This window comes from Equus asinus, chromosome 7, assembly GCF_041296235.1.
Source record: "Equus asinus isolate D_3611 breed Donkey chromosome 7, EquAss-T2T_v2, whole genome shotgun sequence".
Lineage (NCBI taxonomy): Eukaryota > Metazoa > Chordata > Mammalia > Perissodactyla > Equidae > Equus > Equus asinus.
The window spans coordinates 21,518,944-21,537,494 of NC_091796.1; the positions used below are offsets into that span (position 1 = coordinate 21,518,944).

Genomic DNA, 18,551 nt, shown 5'->3' on the forward strand with positions numbered 1-18,551 from the left:
CAGGCAGATCCCAGAACCTGGAGTTGAAACATCCCACTAAACGACAAGAGAAGAGCAGCCAGGTTTGGGAGCCATTTTTTCCCATCATCATTCTTTACCTTGACAAACATCTATAGGAAACTACTCCTGAAGGTCGAGACTCTGTAACCCCCTTCAGCAACTCATTCTAGTATAGACAAACCCATTGATCAAGAAAGGAGTCAGTTTATCTAGTTCCATCCTGTTACAGTTTAGAGCAATTTCCTCTTGCTGATTGTGATCAGCAAAGCTTGGCATACAGCAGTGGATTCCTTCTTTTGCTGAGACCCATTATTACAATGCCCTTAAAACGCTTTATCAGCTACATAGAATTTTGTTCCTTCACATATTCTAAATTTTGTTTCCCTGAAAATTAGTAGCCCCAAAACATTATTTTACTCACTCTAAACACATATACTACATGCACTGAACATGTTGCACAAATGTTTGGATTCAACAAATTAAGCTACAAGAATTTTTTGAAAGATTTAGTATTTGACCTGAAAAGCTATTCCACTTGTCTTCATAAGTGGGCTGCATGACTTACTATTTATAAAGGAGTTATACCTTTTTTTTTTACACTTTCCTAGGTCCTTTTAGCCAAGACTTCAGCTGGGAGCAAGAAGAGTAAAAGTTAAATTCCTTGAAATTATACAAAGCTTTATATTGAAAGCATCTTTGACATCTTATATCTCTTTCAGGCTGGAAATTCTTGTGATGCAATAAAGGAGATTAGTAAGTATACGCAAAGAGGCCAACACCTCCCTAAAATCAATCAGCAAGACCAGAAAATGGGTTTTCCAACTTAGCGGTTCTCAAACTTGGCTGCTTTTAAAATTACCTGATGCCCAGGCCATATGCCAAACCAAGTAAATCTGAATCCTGATGATGAGATAAAAGTGTTAATATTTTTTTCATTGCTCTCTAGATGATTTCAATGCGCAGCCAAGTTTGAGAACCACTGCCCCACCTCTTAGCCCAGAGACTCCCCACTGCCGATGGATGATTCCTAGTTTGAACAGCAGGAGGTAACCTCAATCTCACACTAAAGGTAATAGGAGAGAAGAGTGGACCACATTGATGAAGACATATCTTTTCCTAAGACAGTGGTTAGTTGGGAAAATGGTTCTTTTCCCACCATAGGCACTGCCTCAAAAGGCCAAGCAGCACCAGCACCAGTATCTCGACTGTTCCTATCCCTCATCATGAGAAGAGCATGCCATCCTCTACGATGTCGGTCAATCCATCTCTTTTCTCCGTAGAGGTATTTGATACATGAAAGGACGTTAAGTGTATATCTGTAAATTGAATCTTCTACTCCTAAACAACGTCTCCCCATGGAAAAAGATCCGGTGTTAAGTTATAGATGTTCATTTAATAAGATGTTTTACTAAGTTTTCAGACATTGGCCTCATAATCTTGCAAACTGGGTTCATTTTCCAGTTGGCTGCTGCTTTGAGGAAGTCATGCCAAACTCTGACTGCTCTGCTTCACTATCTGAGAAAGGGTTTCTAACCAAAATATCTCCCCACAAAGTCTGCCTCCCTCTAAGGAAGCCAAATTAGACAGCATCTATGAGTTCACAGGCAAATATCCATGAAAATAAGATGAGTGCCACGTGATTACAATTTTCTCACTTAAACATAATTCTAGGTAATTCATAGAATAAGAAAGATAAAAAAATCCAAGACCTCTTTAGGAAAAGAATGTTGGTTGGTCATTGTTTTGCTGATATTTAACCAGAAGCATTTTATGAGCTTAACAAATGCTGGAGAAGAGAGATTATATCTACAAAGAATGGAGTTAGTCCAAAGAAAGTGCTTATTTGTCTCACAAGGGCTCTTTCGACATTATGTAGGTGCTTATGTTAATTGAAATTTCTAAATTGGAATTTTATTTCTACAATACATAAGGTTTGAGGCTGAATAGAAAATAAAGAAGGCTATTATACGTGGTTCTTAACCCTTATGTGGTTGGGGAGAAAATAGACAAATGTTAAGTCCCTTCATCTCACAAGTTATTTGAAATGAAGTCTACACCAAAAAATTTAAGGCTCTAAGTCTAACAGGTGTTCAGAGGAGAGAGAAAAACTCATAAATGGAGGTGTAGGTGGGAGCAGAAATAATCAGGAGGGCTTCATAGAGGAGGTGAGAGGAGAGCTGGAGCTTGATGGAGAAAGGGGAGAGAGAGGGACTGGATGAGGGGAGCACTCACTGGTCTGGAGGCAGAATGGGCGCCCAGTGTCACTGACTGCAGGAAAACTTGGCTTAGATGGAAGCAGAAGCATTCTGAGGGGGCCTTGGCTGATGAGCTTGGATCTGCAAGATCAAGTGCTGACTGTGGTGTAATGGTAAGATGCTGGAGTCCACAGTCCTGGGTTTATAAGTTCAGTTTTAGCCATTTACCAACCACGTGGCCATGGGCAAGTTATTTAACTTCTTATCTTCAGGTCTTTCTCCACAGTTGGAAGTCTGTAAAATACCTGATTCAATGCATTCAGTCACCACGAATTCCCCTCCACACTTGACTTGCCAAGAAATAGGGAACCAGAAAAAAAATACAATGACACAATGTACCAAAAACAAAATAATCAACTAACATAGGTTATTTTATAGCCTAAAATGAAGTCACCAAATTTCTCATTTGGTGGTGACAAATGAGGTGTAGAACAAAGGAGGTGTAGAAATCCCAAGGAAAAGGCATGGTTAAATTTATAAAAGGTAGTTTTACTTCTACTTAACAAAGCACTAGATTATTTCAGCCACTTTATCCCCTGCTGGAGCTCTGATTAAAAATACAAGATGTCAACAATGACTAATTACAGCTTTAATGGGTCTATTGTTTACTTCTTGGCAGTGACCTAATCAACTGACCATGTCTTAAAGTCACCTAGCATTTTCCAGTATAAAATATTTATAATTTTGTCTTTGACAACTTTCGCCCCCAACTGTTATTGGTGAGAAAAGAAAAGTTATCATTAGCAGGAAGACATTTATAATTATGCCCACCTTTCCCTGCTGTTTGGTGTATTTTAAAGTCTAACCAGAAGAGAGCAGAAAGCAGCTTCTTAGTGCCTGCTCTGAGCCTAAGTTTCTGACAATGGAGAGAGTCCTGACACGGCAATACAGCTCTCTGTCCTACAATATTCTTTAACTTTAGAGTTGGTGAACATTTTTTGGTTAGTAATAATTTAGGGTTGAGAAAAGTCATGAAATATTCAAAAGTGTGAGTGCTTACTGAAATTACACTTATCAAAAGGGTGCTACTCAACATTATGTTGAGTGAAATAAGCCAGACAGAGAAAGACAAACTCTGTATGACTCCACTCATAGGTGGTAGTTAACATATGGACAAAGAGAACTGATCGGTGGTTGCCAGGGGAAAGGGGGGTGGGGGGAGGGCACTAGGGGTGAAGTGGTGTACCCACAACATGACTAATAATGATGTACAGCTGTAATTTCACAAGGATGTTAACTTTCATAACCTTAATAAAAAAAAAAAGGGTGCTACTCAGAACTTTGCATTATGCTTTTGTCCAACTTTGCCCCAAACTGAGACAGGGACTTCCATGTGGAAACATACTGTCTTAACTGTTCATATCCACAGCGACTATGCTCACTGAGAAAGAATCATGACTTCAGCAAAGAAATAAATGCCAAGAGTTGGAGTTTTTATAAACTAAGATTTGTTGTAAGACAGGCCTTATGAAATGAGCTTTGCCCGTATTTTCCAGAGTTGACCTAAATTGAGGGAAAGCTTGTGGCATGCTGCAAGAACAGAGAAGAGGTTATATTATATCTCATCTCGGCAACATTGCCCGCCTGAAGTCCACTCTTGCCCAAGGAAAAACATGATTCCATTTTCCACTAAAGATTCACATTTTACTTTCTGGTATTTTTGAACAAAAAGACAAATATCATAATTTACTACAATAAGTCAAAATACTGAAAGTAAATGTTAACATTTTGGGAGAAAAAATTCACAGTAAGCTGACACAAAGACTACATTTGCTGCATCTGACGCTTCCCCGTTTACAGAAGGTCTGTGTCTCTAAGAAATTCCTCGGAATCCATCCATTTCCCCAACATCAAAGAATACTCCTCCTTTATCATTTCCATCAACTTTTTAAAAGGAAAATCCAGATATCTTTCTTTCACTGTCTTATTTCCTAAGGTTCCAGCGACCTTAACTGCAAGCGAGGGGTTCCTTATAGCTAAGCAAAAGGTTTTCCTGCTGGAATCTGAGCACATTTTGGTAGGTATTATTATCACAAAAAGAGGCCAAATTATGAAAGCTAAATGCTTGCATGTTAAATTTCAGAAATATAAATTCTAGTTACATAGAATAAGAAAGAAGTTTCACATTCATTCTGTCTATGTATTTCTTTTGCATACATTAAGGTGAATTTGCCATTGTATGTGATTATTAGGGGGTTGCATTTCAGAATAAATTTGGTTCTGCTCTTCTCTGATAATGTTACGAAGCAGTCAGTCTTCCAGTTCATGTTACGCAATGGCAAACAGAGGCTAATATTAAGTCCATTGTCTTCTAATTAAGCAAAGGGTGGGACTATGATATTACACACCTTTAAATCTTCCAACATCATCTGAAAGAGCTGACTTTCCCTGGGCTCTAAAGCAGAAACCAGTTTTATAAATCCAACTGTAGGTAAGGTGTCCTGTTGAATCATTACAAATGTCACCAAAGGACATACTATATTTCATGGTAGATAGGTTTATATTTTCTTAAGCAATAAAAATAAGTTGGATAAAATATGAGGAATGAGTATAAGAACGCCAGTTGGAACATTTTTTTCTCCAGCATAACGGCATTGACTGGGTTATATCAGGTATTAATTGCAAAGGATCAGCAGTGTCAGAATAGCACATATGCATGCATGAACTCATACACACACTCATGCACACTCACACATGCACACGCTCATGCATACACACACATCCACACACGCGTGGAGGCACATCAAGCATGGAAAGATCATTAGGCCTGTGCATACACTCCATAAAAGCCAATCTTCTATCGAAACTGTTCTTGTCAGAAGATAGGTCTGTTCTGAATGTTTTTGAAGTAAGCCAGAAATATAAACAATTTACCATATAAGTTTTATAAAATACATGAATTTGGATTTTTTCTATGCCCATAATTCAAAGTAGGAGACTGAGATCATCTTTTTTGTCGAGAATTTGGTGCAAGTTATGCAACACGCAAAGGCTGCTCTACCTGTAAAGTGTGAGGGCAGTGATGAGGGGGAGGAAGTACTTGGGAAACGATTCCTAGATCACTTGACCTGGGAGTAAGGGGGTACTAATTTCCCGGATGGGCGGAAGAGGACAGCGGGAGGAGCTCTTCATAAAAGGAGTCAGAGGAACAGTAGGGCACCGCATACCCTCAGCCTTGTTAAATGAGCCCTGATGGATTGCCTGGGTGGAGGCCTTAGGAGGCAGGGCATTACGTTTGGCACAGGGTGCTTTAAAGGAAAGATCAAAAAGTTGCCTGGGGACTCTTTACCGTCAACGGCCTCTCCAAATCCTGCCTTTGATGAAAATAGTACAGTAAACACATTTACAGAACCTCTGTATGTAGAACACTAAACTCAGGAGAGAGGAGGAAACGAAAGAAGAATATGGAAATACATGTGAGATGGTTTAGAAACATCTAAAAAACAACAATAATGAAGTTTTAGGTAAGATATTGAAGAAAGAGTGTGGATTTTATAATTAAAATTAGACTTTACAATATAGGTACAGCAGAGCAACTTTTCTAAAGCAAGAACACTAATCTCCGCCAGAGAGAAATCCCCCACATCCACTCCTTTACTCATTCACTCGCCCAACAAACCTTTACTGGGCCCCTACTATGCACTGGCCAGAGTCTATTGTGGGGATTCAGTGAAATAGCATAAGGTGTTTGGCTACCCTCCCAAGACAACTGTAATAGCTGCAGCAACCACGTGCTCTGGAATGCCCACCCCCTGCCCAGTTTGCGCCTCCTATGCTCTTCACAGCATCCACTTTCCCTCTCAGACGGGTCCTAATCTGAACAAACCCTATGGTCACTGCTGAGCCTCCTAACTAGGATTCCTGCCTCCAGTTTTGCCTTCTCCCAACCAGTCTCCACAGAACAAGCAGAACTGTCTTTTAAAAATGCAGGTCAGACCACATCTCGATTCTGCTTAATATTTTCCAGTGGCATTCCATCAAACTGCAAAGAAAACCCAAAGTTTTCTTTTTATCTTCTGCCCCACAAAGTCCACATAACCTGACTGACTGTTCTCGATTCTTTGAAGAACCACCTTTCGTCCTGTCTTTTGGCCTCTGCACTGGCTGTTCCCTCTGCCGATCACCTTTCCTCCTCCCCTATTTTCACAAGCTGTCGCCTTACTATCATTCAGTTCTCCGTTTAAATGTTTCATCATCAGGGAGATCTTGTAGGGCCCCCAAATCTAAAGAAGGCTCCCATTCACTTTCTGCGGCTTCACCCTATTTTAATTTTTTGTATAGCTCCTCTCCCCAGCTGATGTCTGTCTTCTTATTTATTATCACTTGCTTTCACCTCTAGAATGCAAGCTCTGGGAGGGCAGAATCTGTGCATGCTTCGTTCACTTTGGGGCCTAGCTCCAAATAGATGCTCCACAAATATTTTCTGGACACACTTAAATATATGCTCTGTTAGATCTAATTTAGTGTGGTTCTATAATAAAGCCTACTGGTCTTGGGGAACTTCAGGTTGTACACTGAATAATCTATATAAGAAAAATATCTTTACCATCAAAGTTAGCTTAGAGGTTGAAAAAAGCAAAAGACAAAAAACTAAAACTCACAAGTATGAAACTATAGAATTAAAGGACACTGATGGGTGAGTGTACAGTTTCCAACTTTATTACTAGCTGTTTTTAAGACAGTAAAGGACTTAATACCTACTTCTGCTTTCTTGGTTTTCAAAACCATGTTGAGTAAAAACAGGTGATGGGGGATTTTGATGAGGTGCTGGAAAGGGTCTTATTTCAGTGCTCCGGGGTAAGATTACTGAAGAGGGAATCTCTTTTGGGTTCCTGGACCCAATCTCAACATGTGTGTTGGAAGTCTTCCCCACACCAACAAGCAATTCTTGGACACCAGCAGGGTGTCTGAGAATTCAACTCAATTCTGATACTACTTACCTGGAGATAGCATCATATTCCTCAGGTAGAGGGCTCAGTCCACAAGACCGCCCTCCACTTCAGACTCTAATCGCAAGTCCAGGTTGGTACCTGTACTTCTGACCACCTGGCTATAAATCAGAGGTTCCTATGACCCTATCCTTGGGTTTGATTAATTTGCTAGAAGGGCTCACAGCACTCAGGAAACCTGTTTACTCACTAGATTACCAATTTATTACAAAGGATATTAAAGGATATGAATCAATTGCTAGATGAAGAGATACGTAAGGTGAGGTCCCAAACAAAGGAGCTTCTGTCCTCATGGAGCTTGGCCGGCATGGTGGCAGGTGGAAGTTGTCTGGTTCCCCAACCAGGTGTGATTGATTAACTTATTGGCCATGAGTGATTGATTCAACCTCCAGCTCCTCGCCCCTCCCTGGAAATCAGGGGGTGGGGCTGAAAGTTCCAACCCTCTGTTCATGGTTGGTTCTCCTAACAACCAGCCCCATCCGTAGGTGCTTTCCAAAAGTCACCTCATTAACATAAACTCAGTTGTGCTGGAAGGGGGCTTGTTATCAAAAACAAAACACCTGTTTCACTTTTATGGCTTTGAAGAGTTTTTAGGAACTAAGGACAAGAGACCAAATATGATACCAATAGATGCTCCCACTGCTCTTATCACTTAGGAAATTCCAAGACTTTTGGGAGATGAGCCAGGAACTGTGGATGAAGACCAAACATACATGAGAAATGTATTTTGGTCATCTGAATGACTAAATATGTATGTTTCTTATAAGTCACAATATCTCAAATGTCATGCAAGAGAATCATTGGCTCAAACCCTCATTTCTGCCATCCCATATGTATGGCTTTTAATGGAGCAAGATAACGGCCCATTATCTTGGACATCAACTTTTGAGGATACATAATAAAAATAACCTGTACTTGAAGTAAAAGCAAGAATCATATTTTAAATGTATAAAAATGGCTAGTGTTTAAGGAAAATTCAAGAAAACATTATCACCACAGAATGCAGAAAACTAACATTATATGTAAACTGGAGGATGAAGATTGCTACTGAGCCACTGTTCTCACTTTGGACTTGATTCTTGGAGAAAAGATAAATTAATTGCTCAGTAAGAGATTAGACTCCGGAGGCAGGTCTGCCTGTGGAAAAACTGCTATGTTGAATTCTCACAACCAATATTATAGAGATATTATGGAGGATTAGGAAATTTTTTACTTAATTCATCTACTTTAGTTTTCAACCTCCACATATTTTTGAAATAAAGGTTATGGTTAATCTTCCTCCATGTATAACAAAGGCAAGCTACTAGAAAATCTCCTGTGTTTGTGTTTCCCATTACTTTTTCCGTAGTAGTTCTTTAAATGGCCTCTGTAGACAGCTTTTTCTCTTTTTTTTTTTTGGTGAAGAAGATTCACTCTAAGCTAACATCTGTGCCAATCTTCCTCTATTTTGCATGTGGGTTGTTGCCACAGCATGGCTTGACAAATGTAGGTCTAAGTCCAGGATCCTAACGTGGGAACCTGGGCTGCCAAAGCAGAGTGCACCCCACTTAACTACTATGCCACAGGGCCAGCCCCTGTAGACAGCTTTTTTGAGGTGTTCTGAAAGACTTTCCGGGACCCCAGCATCTGCCCAGCCACAGTGCCAGAAATCCCCATGAAATCCTCATGAATAGACATTCCTAACGGGCCTAGTGGAAAGAAGCAATGTTAACTGCATTAGGATAAGAAGTCACCAAGGAGGTAATATGTTAACTAGTTCACTCATTAGTGTTGATTAGGTTAACTCATTAAACTCATCACCTCCCACAGTCACCTAAACTATTTCTTCCAAGACAAGTTTTTGATTAGCAGATTACCTGGTAAAAAGAGACACAACATATTTTCTTGAATGGGCAATGAAAAAGAGGTAAAGATTATAACAGGGCATATTTGTATTAATAAAATTCCTGAATGGGAAAGTAGAGAAGAAACTTAGAGTAAAGTCAATGGGCAGATATAGGGACACTAAAAAAAGGGAGGGGGTCCAAAGTCAAGCCCCTCTCTCCCCTCCCTCACTATTTTGTTCCTAGCTGGCCCTGAAGATGTCATAACACATTCTAAATAGAGTAACTGGTCTCAGCCCACATTTGTTGAGCTCTTCAGATTCTACAGGCTATTGTAAATAATTAACTTGGGAAAACCACTCTGCCCTTTACTGGTGGCATTTAATTGAATCTATAATAATCTGCATTTGCTAATATACTAAGTCTAAAGCTATGTGTTGAAATAAGATGCAAGAAAATAGTGAGGAGTAAAGGAGAAATACCAAATTGTTCAGCTAGAATTTCTGAAGACACAATCTCATTACTAGACTCCAGATGTAAAAGAAGCCACAGGCAAAAAGCTACCAAAACATTCAAATGCAAGTGGTCTGAAGAGAGAGGAAGAAGTGAGGTGAAAATGTTAGAAGTGAGATAATGAAAGCCCTGAGCTGGACGAAGGGGAACTTTGTAATCTCCCAACAAGAGCTATCTGTCATTGTCAGCTTATAAAGGCAGTCCTTCAACCAAAAGAAGGTGTACTAACAGTAATACACACAAAGAGAAGCCACTGTACGGTAAAGCACACATGGCTGTGACACTTCTGAAAAAGAACAAGAAGCTGCAAACAATTCATAGAATTAACAAAACACTAAGAGAATTCATAAAACATTAAGAAGTTTGCAACCTAACCTCGGGCCCTCCGGGACCAGTTCACCTGACCCCATCACATCAACAGAGTAATTAAGAGTGGTTTTTCAGGAACTGACACTCTTTGCCTAATTCAGGCCAGCTGAGACCACCAACCCATCAACTGGGCCTGCACAAATCCTCGATAAATGACCTTTTTGATGTCAAGGAGCTAAAAACTCTACCCTCAGATCTCAGTAATATCGCCATTTTGTGAACATGTGTCCTATGAAGAGGCATGAAGCTTGACTCCGCTTGCGCAGATCATCAATGACCTCACCTCTCCTTACCACCAATCATCTATCTCCACACTGTAGACCGCCCTGCCCTTCATCCCATAAATTTTGCCCCAAGCCCTGAGTCAGGGAGACCGATCTGAGAGCATATGCCCCCATCTCCTTGCAGATCGATCTAGCAATAAAGCTGACTTCTTTTTCCAAAAGCTGATGCTGTAATAATTGGCTTTTTTAATGTGTGGCAGGCAAGAAAATCCCAATTTTGTGTGGTAACAAGTTGATCTGGTTTTCATTTTTTTTCTTCTTTCATGGTCTTTAGAGAAAACTATACTTAGAATTTCTTTGTTGCTGTCACAGCACTATCCTTTGGATTCTGGGCCAAAACTGAATTCCAAACTACTGGAATCACTCGAATTGTGGTTTCATGGATGTCTTTTTTTTTTTTTTTCGCAAGTCCACACTTGCCATAGACCACTAGGCATCAAGCTCTCTCTGAAACTCATTGGACCTTAAAGAGTGCTTTCTCAGCTACTTTTTGCTGAATATTAAGATTTCAAGTTTAGTTGATCTTTTAAAGATGCTTCTAGTGGATTGAAATTATCAAAATTAGAAGAATTTAAGGGGCCAGCCAGGTGGCGTGGAGGTCGGGTTCATGTGTTCCACTTCAGCTGCCCAGGCTTCATAGGTTCAGATGCTGGGCACGGACCTATGCACTGCTCATCAAGCCATGCTGTGGCAGCATCCCACATACAAAATAGAGGAAGACTGGCACAGATGTTAGCTCAGGGACAATCTTCCTCATTGGCACCCGATGTTAGCTCAGGTGTAATCTTCCTCACCAGAAAAAAAAAAACGAATTTAAGATCCCCTTGCAGCTCTATGGTCTGAGATTCCATGATATCTGTGCTTTCAGATACAGCCCCACTGATATCCCCATATTGCCAAACTACCCAGAATGCAGTATATATCCTCAGTTTTAAAAGACAGTGTCAAGATAGTCCAACAAACATTTACTGAACATCAACTACATATATGCAAGAGGCTTTCATAAGTGCCGTAAATATAGAGACAGATGAAAGCAACTAAGCCAGGAATAGAATTCAGTTTCTTCTCTCCTCCCTGAATCTATGCCTCAAATTTACTGGAAGATATCATTATCAGGAAATGGCCTTGAAACAGATACTCACACTGTGTTCTCTGCAGCAGAAACTAGAAGGTTTTGTGGTCTGTCTTTACATCACGCATTTCATAAAACACATCCATAAAGGAAGAGAAAAAAATATTTGGCATGTGCAGGAACAAGATATCTCCCCTAGTATTTTAATTCAGTTCCTTCGTTTAGTCACACATCAAGACATGGATACGATATAGACACAATTTGAGCAGAAAGATAAGGTTTATTAGCAAAAGACACTGCTTCCCCTCCCCCTAAATGACAACTCATACTTATGTCTGTTCAAGTCTTTTTTCATAAGCCCTTCACGCTCAGGTGATCCAAGGCAGGTGAACCAACAAACACAAACTCCAGAACTACCGGGTAAAGGCTTCACAGAGATGAAAGAACCCTGAGACCCAAGGACTTTCACCCGTTTGATTTCTCTTGGCTGGTTCTCTCCAGAAGGCATTTTAGCTGAGAGAGTCATTTGTTCAGAAACAGAAACAGCTGTTCTGAATCCTTTTCCAAATTAAAAATAGGAGTTTCTGAATAGTATTAAAGAAGGTGGAATCTCAAAATTAGATCAGATTGGGATGCGACCCTGGTGAGACTTTGGAGTGAGACATGGTTTGAATCCCAGCTCCTCTAGTTACTAGCTATGTGGCTTGAGCAACTTACTGAACCTGGGGGTCTCAGATGCCTCCTGTGTAAAGGCAGTCATACAGTAGATGTGAAGTACCTGGTTTACCACTTAGCCGATGGGGACACTGAGGAGGTGGAGACGGTCTCAGCATAAAGCACTATTGGCCACAATTTCTTTGCAATCTCTGCATTTCTTTGTAACTAGTGTTGCAATTGCAAATACTCATTAATAACATTTCTCCTTTCTCATTTTCTGCACTAAACCTCAATCATGACTGCAATAAGGACTCCGTGGCTGGTCAACCTGTATTTATCTGAAACACTGAGAGAGTCCTAAAGTTCTATAAAGAAGTAGCATAAAATATAATGCTTGTTCTAAGGGGTTTACAATATAAAAACCGATTTTTGAATAATTGCCAAAATATATTGTTAAGTAAAAACAGGTGTACATATTTGCCAAAATTCGTTGAACTGTACACTTAAAATGGGTATATTATTTTTCTGTGTAAATTATTCCTCATTTAAAGACAATCACTGAAAAAACATGCTGTTGCCCAAATGTAGCCCTTAGAGATTCTGATGAAACAGGTCTGGAGTGTGTGGCTTGGGTATGAAGAGTTTTAAAATCATCCCAGGTTATTCTAATAAGAAAAAAATCAAAAGCCAAAAACAGAAAAATGATGTGGCGCAGTGTGAACAGGAATTTAGGGACACCAGAGTTAGCAAATGAAATTCAGGACACTCAGCTAAATTTGAATTTCAAATAAAACACCAATTAATTTTTTTGAGTAAGCATGTCCCAAATACTGCACATTTAACTGGATCTCGTGTATGTCATTTGGCAACTCTAAATAGTGTGCTAACTTTTGTGCAAAAAAAGAGAGAAAGAAGAATATGCGTATCCAAATGTTTAATTATATATGCATAAAATAGATTTTGAAGATTTGCTTGTGGGGAGGGGAACCAGACAGGAGGCAACAAGGAAAGGGTACTTGTCACTGTATACTTTTTGTGCCTTTTGAATTTTGAACCACAGAAACGTATTACATGTTTTTTAAACAAAATTATAAAATTTAAAAATAAATGATTTCTAACAAGAGAAAAGAATATAAGGAGACAAAACTGATACATGTAATAAACTTAGAAAACAAAACTGATAGGAACTTGCCCAAACACTTTATTCTATTATACTCTGGTTTTTCAGTGTAGTTAGATGTAAGTAGAATTAATATTAACAATCACTTGTTGAGTTGCCAGACTATAATGGAATTAATATTAGCAACCTCCTGTTGAGTTGCTATTATGCTAAGCACTTTACATACATGAGCTAATTTAATCCTCATAATAATCCCTGGGGGTTTTGCAAATGAAAAGGCTGAAACTCAGAAAGGTTAATTAACTTGCCCAAGACCACACAGCTAATGATTGGCAGGCCTGGGGTTTGAATCCAGGTCTGTCAGAATCACAGCCTGTGGTTTTTAAACACAAGACAACACTACTGCCTTCCAGAGTATATATTCCTCAAGTCAGGAAATTTGTATTTGGGCATAAAAATCAATGCAAAAAGGAAGAGCGAGGAATAAGCATTTTCATATACCAACATCAGTCACTCAGAAACATGACACACCACTAAGTATTTTGTTTAAGTAAATATACAGGGAGACTTCGCTTTATGCATTGTTTGTGTTCCAGGACAGTTGTTCATAAATGACATTTCTACAAATGTTTGCATATCTAGAATAAAATTGAGAGTGTGCTTTTTAGACAAACTGTTAAATTCTTTTTTAGAAGGCAGACATTTTTGTAATATGACTGACCCCAATTCCTCTGTTTTTGGACAAGGTACAAAATGAGATAATCTAGGAGTTTACTAATTGTCCTTTGGAGTTGGGGGTCTTAATACAAAGTATGACTGATGGTTTATCTGCGGAAAGGACACTTTGCTAATTTACAAAGGATTTAACCAGTTAAATTAAGTTTCTAACTTGAGCCAACCTTTAGCTAATTTATTGTTTAAATAGTATGAGTAAATATTTGCCAGGGAGAAGCAGAATGTCACTTAACTTATCAAACCATACTATTTTCATAGCTTATCAGAGACAGGAATATGTTAGAGCCTATTTAGTTTTCTGTCGTGAACGATTTTTTAAAAGATTTCTCCAAAATCTCTTTTGGTCTACACATTCGATACATTCCCAGGTGATCTAGCTTCTTCATATTGCAGGGCGTGGGGAGTGGGAGGAAGGGGGTTATCCATTGTATGTGACAACTACAAGACTTTCAAGAGTCTTTAAAATTAGTAATTTTAAAAACAGTTGACCAACGGTTGACCAAAAGCTATCACTGTCTGAGAAGAGAGCTGCAGACTCCTGAAGAGTTGTCAGGATTTCTGTCCCATGTTGGGCTGGGGGTGGCGGCGAGGTCACCTTCCTCTCCATCTCAAGTGCAACCAGAGCCAGGTACGCTGAGGTTAAGGCAAGCCATGACTTCCCCATGTTCAAACTTTGTACTCCCTACCGTTACCCACGAACTCTACTGAGCAGCCAGCATTATGATTCTGAATTCAGGCTCTTTAAAAATCAACTCAGGAATAAACATTTAAAACTATGCCCCAGAGATGCTGTTGGCCAGGCAATGGCTCCATTTGTCGGTGTCAGTCACCATCTTTGTAGAGCAGTGTCCGTACCATCATCTAAATATTCTATTTACTTTCTTCTTTATTCCTTATAAAGGAATGAAAGAACAAAATTAAAGAATATGTATAAAACGTACACCATCAAAGACTGTGTCTGAAAAGCTAAGAGTAACTGATAACTTTATACAGTAGTCCCCCATTATCCAAAGAGGATATGTTCCAAGACCCCCAGCAGATGCCTGAAACTGCAGATAGTACCAAACCTTATAAATACTAAGTTTTTTCCTATACATACATATTTGAGGTGTGACACCAAAACTAGCAAGAATTTCTTTTTCCTTCTTCACAATTTCATGGGTAGAAGATTTGTTCTTACCACAGATCTTGGCAACCTCAGCATATGATTTTTTCTTTCCCTATTAAATTGAGAACTTTCACCTTTTCACTTAAAGGATGCACTTTATGGCTTCTCTTTGGCATATCCAAATTGCCAGCATCACTACTCTTGTGCTTTGAGGCCAATATTAAGTAAAATAAGGGTTACTTGAATACAAGCCCTATGATACCGTGACAGTCAACCTGATAAGCAAAACAGCAACCAAGTGACTAACAGTTGGGTAGTGTATACAGCATGGACACACTCGACGAAGGGATGAGTGGGACGGCACAAGATTTCATCACTCCACTCAGAACTGTGCACAATTTGAAATTATGAATTATTTATTTTTGGAATTTTCCATTTAATATTTTTGGATCACAGGTGGCTGTGGGTAACTGAAACCACAGAAAGCAAAACCAAACATAAGGAGGGACTACTGTATTACTTAGCTCCCTGGAAACAGACACCCCTCCATCTTCCCACCCCTTACCACCCTACGCTATATCATGAAATTTACTTATTTTTTTTTTAAGATTTTATTTTTTTCCTTTTTCTCCCCAAAGCCCCCCGGTACATAGTTGTATATTCTTCGTTGTGGGTCCTTCTAATTGTGGCATGTGGGACGCTGCCTCAGCGTGGTTTGATGAGCAGTGACATGTCCGCGCCCAGGATTCAAACCAATGAAATACTGGGCCGCCTGCAGCGGAGTGCACGAACTTAACCACTCCGCCACGGGGCCAGCCCCAGAAATTTACTTATTTTTTATATTTACATGTTTGATTCAGTAGATATTTTCCAGAATGCATTACATTCTGAGAAGGGACTGCCAGTCATTAATCTACATAAAACTCATAGTATTTCCAATAAATCAAATTGCATCTCCATTTAATTGTATTTGTTATATCTAACTGAATTGAGGTTTTGTTTACTCTTCTTAGTTTTAAAAATAGGGAAATTGAATTGTTTATACCTTTTATAAACTATGATGATTAAACATTTTTTTCCTCTTAGTTTTCCAAAGCCCTCATTTTTTCCAGATAGGTCAGTAGCCTATTCTTAATTAAACATCTCCTGATCTAGAGTCTGGGGAAATATATGTACATTTACTCATGAATAAGTCCCATGAATTTTTCCCGTTCACTATTTTAATGATATGAAAGCCCAGGACTCAATATAAAAATCTCTATACAAAAATTGCTGATAATGTAGGGTTACAAAACAGCCATAAACATTTATTTTTATAAATTCTGACAAGAATTGGGTTAATAGTCAAAGCAGGTCAAAATTAGGACAAATTAACTCAAGAATGTGGGCATCAACAAGGAATCCCTGATAGATACATGTGAGGAGGTTTAAATGAATTTATGTTTTGCTGACTCTTGGTTTTTTCCTAATATTTCTTTACTTACTATTTGAACCTATACTTTATACTTTACTCTAAATCTTATCAGAAAATTATTAGCACCAGTGGTAGGATCAACTAGTAAATAAAAATAAGCATGGATATTTAAAAGACTCAACACTGCGAGGGGCAGGTACAGGTATATCTAATTTCATAATCACCAGGTTATTTCTAATTACCACCACGTTCTTAATTGGCACTCCACTGGTATGGGTTGGAGGCCACAGCATTCCTCATTCTTCTGGGCTGCCCCATGTTGACTCTGCAACCCATAGGCACATGCACATGTCCCCTTTCTACAGTGATTTTAGAGGCACCAACACAGCAGCCTGCTCAAACATATCTCCCCTTGCAATTTACCAGAAAACTGGGTAATTCCAACTTTAAAATAGTTTCATCTGAAGCTCTTTAGGATGTAAATGTCAGCATACCATGTGCTATAGTACTGCATTTCATGTCAATGTCCCAGCAATATCCAGAACTTTAGATCCCTACAGACATGCCTTCATAGAACAATGAAATAGTATTAGTGCCTTCACCTTTGGTGTTGTCAATATGAAAGCAATCATGTAAGGTCCATTTTTGTATTATTTATAAAACTACAATTAGAAACATTGTGTATTATGTGCTCTGTGCCATAAAGTTACTCTCAGAATGTAACAATAGAAAAAAAAAAAGTCTCCCCCAGTAAATGGGTATATTTTCTTTAATCTGATAAGAAAAGCTATGGTATTCATTATCTTTTTTGCCTGGAAGCTCAGATTTCAATTTTTGCTTAAATGAAAGAGTCCTCGAAGGTTCTCTTGTTCTGTTGTTAAACTACTTACTTCTCTCTTCTGGACTACATGACTCAGTTTTTGCTTGTTTTTTATTCTTCCTTTATAGCTACTTGACTGCATTTTAATCTCTAACTCTAAACTATTGCAAATCATTTTATGGGAAGAAGTAAATACAGTCAATTCCTGTTATTCACGGTAGCTTGATTCTATCAAGTCACTGCCAACACTGAATTAGTGAATATTAAACAATTATGTCTAGGGACATACACGGTGAGGTTCCTGCAAGCCTCTGGTCACAATATTTTCACCACATGATCAATACATAACCTTGTTTTGTGGGTGTTTCTGTTTAAAGATACCTTATTTAATATATACTGTTGATTCATTAACATTGAATCCACAGCCAACAGCACTGTAACTCCTGCCTGAATGAGGCCTATCTAACAGACGTATGTTCTCCATAAGACACATCACAGCCTTCTTGAGCTTAGGAACGCTAGACAGCACTTCAGCAAGATGCTCGGGGGCCATTTTAAACAGAAAAATCACCACCTAAAAGCACAAAAATGCAAAAAATGTGGAACTAAATAAACCATGAAAGGACACTTGTTTTACTGTATGAGCCGAAACAAGATGGCAGAGTGTCAACTTGTCTGACCTCAGCTGGGAACTTGTACATCAGGTATCTCAAAACTGTCCCCACTCTATGCATGACTGTGATGACTGCAAAGAACCGTGAGTACTGATTTGGGGATTACAAATAAATTTTAGCCAGTAGGCAAATTCACAAATGCACAATCAGCAAGTCATTATGGATTGTCTATTTTCCCCAAATTAACATTATTATATTTTGACCAATTAGCACATTAGCAACAATTAGAATAGCGGATGATGGACTGGAAAGGAGGGCGCTCAGGGAATGGAACCAGGGGAAAGGACACGTTGATAACCTTGTGGAAACGTGGTGAGAAAGTTTAGAGGAAAGCCTGGAGGAGCGGATCTGAGGGGAGCAGCCAGGGAGTCCCACAGGAGCTTGGGTCCCTGGGAAAAGGATAAGAGGAACAAGGCAAGCCTGAAAAGGAGACTGTATTCACCTATTTCACAATGCTACTTTTTCCCCATTGCAGTGCTCTTTGAAGTATATCCATCATTGCTTAACTAGGAGAATTCAGGGGGATTCTTTTCTTCCCCAATAGATTCTACCCTAAATTAGAAAAATAAGCCAGGCTCTATGATCAAGTATTGTAATGCTAATCTGTTTGACGGAAAAGCAGCCTAACACATACTGAGTTAATTTTGGCCAAATCGTTAGTAAAAGTTGTAACACCAGGTTCTGAGGGGAGACTCCTCCCTCTAGTGTTGATGATGAAAAACATTATTCAACCTGGAACAGCCACATCCCTCTCGTCC

The 18,551-nt window shown here is 39.1% G+C and overlaps 1 protein-coding gene across 3 annotated transcripts in view; it reads right to left on the minus strand.

Annotated features, from left to right (window-relative positions):
- Positions 1-18,551, minus strand: part of RAB27B (RAB27B, member RAS oncogene family) — a 162,044-nt gene that overhangs the window by 29,976 nt on the left and 113,517 nt on the right. Inside the window, exon 1 of one of the 3 annotated variants that reach the window (XM_014846849.3) lies at positions 2,233-2,489. The exons of the other annotated variants lie outside the window; for them this stretch is intronic. The gene's annotated coding sequence lies outside the window, so the exon portion shown is untranslated. Of the gene's footprint in view, positions 1-2,232; positions 2,490-18,551 lie in introns of those variants that run through there. 3 annotated transcript variants of the gene reach the window in all.